This window comes from Pongo abelii, chromosome 4, assembly GCF_028885655.2.
Source record: "Pongo abelii isolate AG06213 chromosome 4, NHGRI_mPonAbe1-v2.0_pri, whole genome shotgun sequence".
Taxonomy (NCBI): domain Eukaryota; kingdom Metazoa; phylum Chordata; class Mammalia; order Primates; family Hominidae; genus Pongo; species Pongo abelii.
The window spans coordinates 43255161-43264616 of NC_071989.2; the positions used below are offsets into that span (position 1 = coordinate 43255161).

The following is a 9456-nucleotide window of genomic DNA, read 5'->3' on the forward strand; positions in this document are numbered from 1 at the left end:
CTCTCTTAGGACGGCCTCCTGGGTTCCACTGCGACCTACTTTCCGCTCCCTGAGTGCTTCTTTGCTGAAACTGCAGGCGAAAAGATCTCTTTCCGAGACCGCAGCGCACTTTGAGGCGGGGCGCAAAGTCGCCCGCTCTGAATCCGGCGCCGGCAGATAGGAGTAGCCGCAGGCGGCCTCCAGAGAGCTGGAGGCTGCAGAGGGTCCCAACGGACGCCTGCCCCCGCAGCATCCCTCTCAACTCGCCCCTTGCTTCGTGGACAGACGACTGGAGCCGGAGACGTCCGCCGGAGGAGACCTTTCAGAGTGTCAGCCTACTACTGTCCCGCCGAAGCCACCGACCGAAGTTCCAAGACTGCTGGCTGCAGATTGCATGCGCTTGAGGGCAGACGCCCTAAGGTGTCCACCGCCGCCTTTGGAGTCCTGAGCCCTGAGATTTTCGCTGAGATCCTTCCATTGATGATGTTACAGTAACACCTGAGTTCTCTCAAACGCGATGGAAGAAGTTTTGCCTTCAGATCAGTTTGTGCCTTTTTCTTCCCCCTTCTCAATAAAATTGTACACAAATGTGGCCAGGCGCGGTGGTTCACGCCGGTAATCCCAGCAATTTGGGAGGCCCAATCGGGTGGATCACTTGAGGTCAGAAGTTCGAGAACAGCCTGACCAACATGGTGAAACCCCGTCTCTACTGAAAATACAAAATAAGCCGGGCATGGCGACGCATGCCTGTAATCCCAACTACTCGGGAGGCTGAGGCAGGAGAATCGCTTGAACCCTGAGGCAGAGGTTGCAGTGAGTCGAGATGATGTCATTGCACTCCAGCCTGGGCAACAAGAGCAAAACTCCGTCTCAAAAATATAAAATAAAATAAAATAGGACACAAATGTTAAATTCCTGTTACCTGCGTTCCTGCTGATGATGTTTGGTAAGGACGGGGGATAGGAGCCGGGCGGCTGGTTGCTGGTGCCAGGACTGACACGCGACTCTGGGTCGCCTAGGTTTGCTGATGGCAGGTCAGAAGTAGTGTGTCTTGTCCAGAGACTGGAGGGAAGGATCAGCCAGGGGTTGTGCATGGCAGGTGACTCACAGGCTGGGCCTACAGGAAATGGGGTTAACAGGCAGCAGGCCTGAGAACTTAGTGCAGGAAATTCTCTTGTTCCAAGTCCCTGGAACTTTTTCCTTCTGAAGGTTTGCACTGTTATATCTTAAGAGCTTGCTAAACTCACTCATGAGTGCTGGAACTTTTCTTTTAGACTCCTTAAGATTTTCTACATAGACTCGTATTCTGCAAGTATGGATATTTTCATTGTTTCGCTTCCAATTTTTATGCTTTTTAACACATTTTCTCACCTTATTGCACTGGAAAACAATTCCAGTAGGTTGTTGAATAGAAATGGTGAGAGTGGATATTTGTGCCTTGTTCCTGATTCCATGGGAAAAGCGTTGAGTCTGTCATTATTACATACAATGTTTGCTATAGGTTTTTGTAGATTCTTTTTTGGTCGAGGAAATTCCCTCTAGTCCCATGATGCTGAGAGTTGGTTTTTAAGTTTTAAATCATAAATGGTATAGATTTTAAGTGCTTTTTGTGCATCGTTTGATAGGATTATATGGTGTTTCTCATCTAGGCTATCAATAAGCGAATTACATTGTTTGACTTTCAAGCATTAAACCAGTCCTCCATCTGGAATAATCTTACTTGGACACGGTATGGTTCTTTTTTTTTTTTGAGACGGAGTCTCGCTCTGTCGCCCAGGCTGGAGTGCAGTGGTGCTGTCTAGGCTCACTGCAAGCTCTGCCTTCCGGGTTGACACCATTCTCCTGCCTCAGCCTCCCAAGTAGCTGGGACTACAGGCACCTGCCACCACGCCCGACTAACTTTTTGTATTTTTTTTAGTAGAGATAGGGTTTCACTGTGTTAGCCAAGACGGTCTCGATCTCCTAACCTCGTGATCCGCCCGCCTTGGCCTCCCAAAGTGCTGGGATTACAGGCGTGAGCCACTGCGCCTGGCCCAAGGCATGGTATTGTTCTTTAACATATATTTCTGACTGCTAGTTCTTAGTATTTTGGTGAGGATTTCTGCATCTATGCTTAGGTGCAATGTTGGTAAGTAGTTTTCTCTTAGCGTACTGTGTGTGTCAGCAAAGTGCTGATCTCATAAAATAAACTGGGAAGTATTCCATATTCTTTTATTTACTAGAATAAATCGTGTAGAATTCAACTTATTTATTCTTTAAATATTTGGTAAAAATTAGTGAAATTGTAAGAAACTCTAGGTTTGTTTTTTTGGAAGATTTTTGGACCATGAATTCAATACCATTAATGATGACTGTGGATCTTGCAGGGTTGATCCATTCTATCTAATTTGTTGAATTTAAGAGTATAGAGTTGGTTTTAGATCATTTTAAAAAGTTACCATTGTGGGCCAGGTGGGGTGGCTCACTCCTGTAATCCCAGTACTTTGGGTGGCCAAGGTGAGTGAATCACTTGAGGCCCGGAGTTCAAGACCAGCCTGGCCAACCTAGCGAAACCCCATCTCTACTAAAAATACAAAAAATTAGCCAGGTGTGGTGGTCCACGCCTCTAATCCCAGCTACTCAGGAGGCTGAATCACAAGAATCACTTAAACCCAGGAGGTGGAGGTTGCAGTGAGCCAAGATCAGGCCACTGCATGCCAACCTGGGCGACAGAGCAAGACTTTTCTCAAAAAAAAAAAAAAAAAAGTTATCATCATGAATACATTGATCAATATAAAGACACTGCTAGCTAACATCAGTTTCACTCACTAGATCTGTTTACCAGTCTTCAGCCAGCTCTATGTTGCAAGAAGTAACCGTTATGGACTGCACTGGAGAGCTACTTTTGCCCCCAGGCTTCTGTTTGAGTTTAGGCACTGAAAGACACCAGCTGTTCAGAGATATGGAGTAGTAATTTATTACCTTGTTTTTTTCCCCCTGGAGCTCAGGGTATTGAATTATTTTACGTAAAGTCAAAAATAGGCCGGCTATGGTGGCTCATGCTTGCAATCACAGCACTTTGGGAGGCCAAGGCAGGAGGATCCCTTGAGGCCGGGAGTTCAAAACCAACTTGGGTAATAGAGTTAGATCCTGTCTCCACAAAGAATAAAAACATTAGACTGGGCGCGGAGGCTCACACCTGTAATCCCAGCACTTTGGGAGGCCAAGGCGGGTGGATCACCTGAGGTCAGGAGTTGGAGACCAGCCTGGCCAACATGGTGAAACCCTGTCTCTACTAAAAAATACAAAAATTAGCAGGGCGTGGTGGTGGACACCTGTAATCCCACCTACTCGAGAGACTGAGGCAGGAGAATCACTTGAACCCGGGAGGCAGAGGTTGCAGTGAGCCAAGATCACACCATTTCCTGGGTGACAAGAGCAAAACTCCATCTCAATAAATAAATAAATAAATAAATAAATAAATAAGCCAGGCATGGTGACATGTACCTGTAGCCACAGCTACTTGGGAGGCTGAGGAAGGAGGACTGCATGAGCTGAGATGGCAGAGGCTGCAATAATCTATAGTTGTACCACTGCACTCCAGCCTGGGTGACAGAGTGAGACCCGGTCTCAGAAAAATAAAAGGGGGAAAAAAAAAGGCCAAAAATACTGTGGAGTGGCCCTTCCAGCACTCGCTTGCTTTCTCTAACACCACTCATTCTCTTGCCGCTACTTAGCTAGGAATGGTAATTCTTTCTTCTGGTGCAAGGTCTGGAGTGCTCCCTACCTCTTGTTTGTTTCCTTTTACCTGTCCACAAATGCTCATTGTAAGTAGTCAGTTACTTTATTAAACACTTCTCAACTACCCCTTTTTGTGCATTCATTTTATGCACCAACGTTGATAATACAGATTCCACTGGCAAGTATAAAATTACTCCAAAATATTTAGCAAAGCAAAATATTTCATCCTGGGGCATTTCAGAGTTTGGACAAAGAAAGTTGATGTGCCACAGCAAACAGATTGAGTGTCTGCTGAAGCAAAAGAAAAGGACAGTGACATGTCATGGAAGCTGAAGAAATACATTTGCTATACAAAATGCTGAAGAGAGGTTGACGTTTGTGGGAATAGGAAAATGAAATTGTGGAATGAAAGATTCATTATATAGGATTCACTGGGATGTGAAAATTGTAGATAATGAATATATAGTCCTTATGTTACATTTTTAACCTTTTATTTAAAATAATTTAAAATGTACAAGAAACAATGCAAGAAGGAACCACAGAAATCCAGCATCTTTTTTTTTTTTTTTTTTTTTTTTTTTTTTTTTTTTTTTTTCCTTTTTGAGACAGAGTCTCGCTGGAGTGCAATGGTGCAATCTTGGCTCACTGCAACCACCACCTCCCGGGTTCAAGCGATTCTCCTACCTCAGCTTCCTGAGTAGTTGTGACTGCAGGCATGAGCCACCATGCCCGGCTAAGTTTTGTATTTTTAGTAGAGATGGGGTTTCACCATGCTGGCCAGGCCGGTCTCGAACTCCCAACCTCAAGTGATCCTCCCGCCTCTGCCTCCCAAAGTGCTGGGATTACAGGCGCAAGCCACCGCACCCGGCTGCAGCATACCTTTTATCCATATTCCCTCCTCTCCTCTCTTTAAAGAATTTGGGGCCACCACAGTGGCTCACACCTGTAATCCCAGCACTTTGGGAGGCCGAGGCGAGTGGATCACCAGAGGTCAGGAGTTCGAGACCAGCATAATCAACATAGTGAAACTCCATCTCTACCAAAAATACAAAAATTAGCCGGGTTTGGTGGCATGCACCCGTAATCCCAACTACTTGGGAGGCTGAGGTAGAAGAATTGCTTGAACTCAGGAGGCAGAGGTTGCAGTGAGCCCAGATCACACCACTGCACCCGCCTGGGCGACAGAGCAAAAATTTTTTTTAATTGTAAAAACATTATACAACTGATGGCCAGTAAACTTTAATATTTAGTGTGCATTTCCTAAGAACAGGGATATTGTCTCACATAAACTTACACAGTAGCACAGTACAGTTATCAATCGCAAGGAACTTAACCTTACTATAATACACTTCAGCACTACCATCAGCCTGGGTATTTATGTCTCCGGAGCTCGTGGGCGGGGGCAAGCCAAATATGAAACTCAATAATAATAAATGCACCAAAATTAGTACACAAATGAAAAACGATAAAATTTTAGAAAGTACATAGAACCAAAACAAACCGTAATTCCGACGGAAAAACAGCCAGAAAAGAAACGGAAATGAAACTGACACTAAGCAAACCGTACAGAGAAGTAGCCCTACAGAACGCAGGAACCGTACAGAGAAGGAGCCCTACAGAACGCGCCCTACAGAGCGCTTCAGAGGCCAAGAACCATCTGTGTCCGGGAAATGAGCATTGCTGCCACCAGGAAACTGTCCGCTAGGGCTCGGCACTACTAAGGACCTCGCTAACAATAATCTGGCGGCGCTGGGACTCAGCAAGAGCAGACACCCAGCGGATTGCCCTGGTGTTGCCAAACAAATGTCCATTTAGGTGCCATAAATGGTGCTGCTAGAAAGAAACTGCAGGCTCTTAGATAGGAGTCCTGTCTGGAGAAATGAACTGACTGTGTTTAAATGTGTTGTGATAGAAAAATGTGTTGTGGCATCTTATTGTGTTTTAAGTCGTTTAATGTGTTTTAACCCGTTGTAATGTGTTGTGAGAGAAAAAGCCCCGGCTAACGGTACTATGGAATTACTAGAGAGCACAGCGGCTGGGTGCAGTCACCGGTCTGCACCGTAAAAAGGGGTTCAGGAAGTTCCTACGAGATGTTAGCGTTGCTAGGACCCAGAAAGAGACAGCACAGAGAATTTACGAGCCCCGAGAACATGAAACGTCCTGTTGGGCGCTAAGAATTGTGCACCAACTGAGAAAACGCCCAGTGGGCGCTACTGGCAAAAGTGCTGACGCAAAACCGGCTGCTCCGCATAAGAAGCGGAGTCGCCAGACAGAACCCGGGACCTGGCAGCAGCAAGGCTGAGACCGAGATGGGCTCCCCGCGTCCTGAGCATGCAAGTCAAGGAGCACGAAGCTGAGACATTTAAAATCAGTAGAAAAAAATACATAACATTTAAATACAATTTTAAAATAATAGAAGCCTAAAATGCAAATAGAAATGAAAGGCAAGCACATCGGTAATGTCGTTCTCAGAGCAAGACACAAAAAGACAATTAAAAAATAAGTAAAAATTACTGAGAACCATTCCTACAAAGAAGAAATTACAAATGTTTGTAATGCAATCCTATGATTAGGATATCCCTATCCGATCTAAACCGGTACATGTTACACCTAAGTCTAAATTTCCTACCAAATTAAATAAATAAATAAATAACAGTCATGGTTAAAACTGTTTAGCTTAGACTATAAAGTGGTAGAAAAAAAAAGTCGCTTTCGGCGGGACTTGCTCTCTCGTCAAACGCGGCTTGGCAAAACTGAAAAATCGCGTTTGCCTGCATTTCCTGACTTCCAGGGGAGTTTAAAAAACACCGGCCTAGCTAAGGCGGGACCCGCTATTGTGAAACCAAACTTAGTATAAGAGCTCCCAGGCCCTGCTAAACCGGTCATCGCTAAGCCAAAAAAAAAAAAAAAAAAAAAAAATCGCATTCGCTGGTACCCAGATTTCTACAGGACTTAAACGTCTCCTGCGCAGCTAAAGCAGAGCTTACTAGTAGGAAACTTTGAATGACTAAGAAAGTTGAGGCAGGGCTAACCCGGGGTTGTTAGGATTAGAATTCCGAGGCTACAGGAAACCTGGAATTGCTGAGATATGAGTCACAGGGTGACTCAGCCTCGTTACGATGAAACAGTAACTTCCTACCACCTAGAAATCGCAGCCAGGGCCAGACCGGTGTTTGTCCTAAGTCGGAACTTGCTTGTGCTGAGAAATCACATTGTGACTATTCCACGACTTGAACAAGGGGTAGAAATCGCAGGCACCGCGAAATAGAAACTTGGTAGGACCAAGAAGCCAACGACGCCCGAAACCATGGGGTCCTGTCACAGAAGCCCCAGCAGCGCAGCCACCGGACTGGGTTCTGGAGGCCGAGCCGGTGTCCGTGCGGCGGCGCTGGGAAGGGACGGCGCCCCGGCAGCTCCCCTGCCACTGGCCCTGAGGAGCGGCTGGCTACCCCAGCCCAGCGCCGCCACCGCCCGATAACTCCAGGCTCGGCGCAACTGGGGCAGCTGCGACTCCGAATCCCTCACATCTGCAACCTGGGTGCTGCGGCCACTGAGAAAACGAGAGCCCAGACCAACGAGCTGTGCCGCTACCAAGAGATCTCGGCTGGCGAAATGGCGGTGCTGGGAGCCTGCGAGTGACGTCAGCCGGCGGGGTTGTCAAGGACAACATTCGTTTTGACGCAGCCAATGGCGCCGTCACCAAGAAACCATCGACTCTGAGAAAAAAGAGAGGTTCGGCCACCGAGAAACTCCGTACGACAAGTGCTGTGACAGAAAAACCGCCGACTCCGCGCCACTGGCAAAACAGCCAATGGAAACCCCGGTGCTGCGACCGTGACACCGGCACTAGAGGGTCTCAGATGGAGAAAGCGGCGCACGGAGACCAGGAAACCGTGTAGCACAACTAGCAGAAAACCGTCTTATCGGCCATCCGGGAGAAAGCGCGGATCAGAAACAGGCGACTTCGGTGCAGGGAACCGCGCAGCCACTGAAGAACGTGACCCACGTGGCAGTGGTGCCAGCGAAACACCGCAGTTTGGACGGCAGCTGTGGGGATGCCACGGAGAAACATGCACTGCCACTGAAGTTCATCCAGCTCCGCGGAACTAGTGGTTATATGATCAAGAAACCGCCAGTTGGGCTCTACTAGAAACTTTTAGTCCTCCCATAACGGCTATCCTACCCACAACAGACAAATGTCTTTACCCAGCGCCTAGCGGTGTTGAGACCCGCCTGGGCCAGCACAGAGCGCAGAGCAGTGCGGGTACCGAGAAACGCCGGACTCAGTGAAACCAGCCGTGCCTCCAGCGGATTCCCCGGCTTCGCCGGATGCTACAGGCGAGAGTGCCGCCGGGAAACCTCTGGCTCCCTAAACCGATTAGATTGTGGGAGTGGGGGGACACTCACAAGTTGTCGGGGAGGGAACCAGCGGCGCTGGGATCCGGCGAGCACTTGCCCGCAGCAAAAGCCTGTGCTGTTGCAAAAAACAACTTTTGGTGCAAAGAATGTTGCCGCCAGAGAGCATCCGCTGTCGCTGACAAAGGAGTAGCAATGGCAGTGAGAAACCGCCGGCGCCACGGCCGACGGCGGCGGCTCACGCCTGTAATCCTTGCAGTTTGGGAGGCCGAGGTGGGCGCATCACTTGAGGTCAGGAGACTAGCCTGGCCAACAAGGTGAAACCCCATCTCTACTAAAATACAAAAGATTAGCCGGGCGTGGTGGCAGGCACCTGTAATCCCAGCTACTCCGGAGGCTGAGGCAGAAGAATCGATTGAACTCAGGAGGCAGAGGCTGCAGTGAGCGAAGATCGCGCCACTGCACTCCAGCCTGGGAGACAGAGTGAGCTCCGTCTCAAAAAAAGAAAGAAACCTCTGGCGCCGGGAAAGGAGCCGTGCAGCGGTGGACCCATGGTGCGCTCCGTGCTACCAAAATGCTGCGGCCTCTACCCGCTCTCGATTCCCAAGGCCGTTTTTCGGGCTTGGGGAAGTCTGTTGTATTTTTATTTCTGCTTTTTTCTTTTTTCTTTCTTTCTTTCTTTCTTTTTCTTTCTTCTTTCCTTTCTCTCTCTCTCTCTCTCTCTCTCCTTTTTTTCTTTTTGTCTTTCTTTCTTTTCTTTTTCTTTCTTTCTTTCTTTTTTTTTTTAACAGTATCTTGCTCTGTTGCCCAGGCTGGTGCAGTGGCGTGATCACTCTTCAGTGTAGCCTCGCCTTCTTGGGCTCCAGCTATCCTCCCGCCTCAGCCTGTGGAGCAGCTGCGACCACAGGTGCACGACATCACACCCAACTAATTTTTTGTAGTTTTTGTAGGGTCTCTTTTTTTGCCTAGGCTGTTCTCGAACTCCTGACCTCAAGCAGTCCGTCCGCCTGGGCCTCCCAAAGTGCTAGAATCACAGGCATGAGCCACCGTGCTGGGAGGGAAGTCTGTATCGTTCCCGCATTCAACTCAGTGCAAAGTGCACGAGAAGAGGAGGCAGTTTAGGGGCCCAGAATCAAGCGGATGGGGCTAGTTGCAGGAACAGAGTAAAAACCATTCTGATTGCCAACAGCTTCCTACGCAGGAAACACCCTTCCAACCTCCGTGGCGGGGCTCTCCCAGGCCACCCCTCGGTCCCAGAGTCTCCTCCCCGTCCAGAGCTCTCAGGATCCTACAGGAGGGGCGGAAAACTCTTCCCTTCCAAACTGGAAAGTCGGTCTAGGTTTCTGAGGATAATGAAAGGCACAGCGTTTTTTGACCTCGACTTCAGGCCTGACCCCCCCA

At 48.2% G+C, this 9456-nt stretch overlaps 1 pseudogene; it reads left to right on the forward strand.

The window, feature by feature from the left end:
- Nucleotides 1-7006: 7006 nt before the first annotated feature.
- LOC100454528 (uncharacterized) lies at nucleotides 7007-9109 on the forward strand (annotated as a pseudogene).
- The last annotated feature ends 347 nt before the right edge of the window (nucleotides 9110-9456 follow it).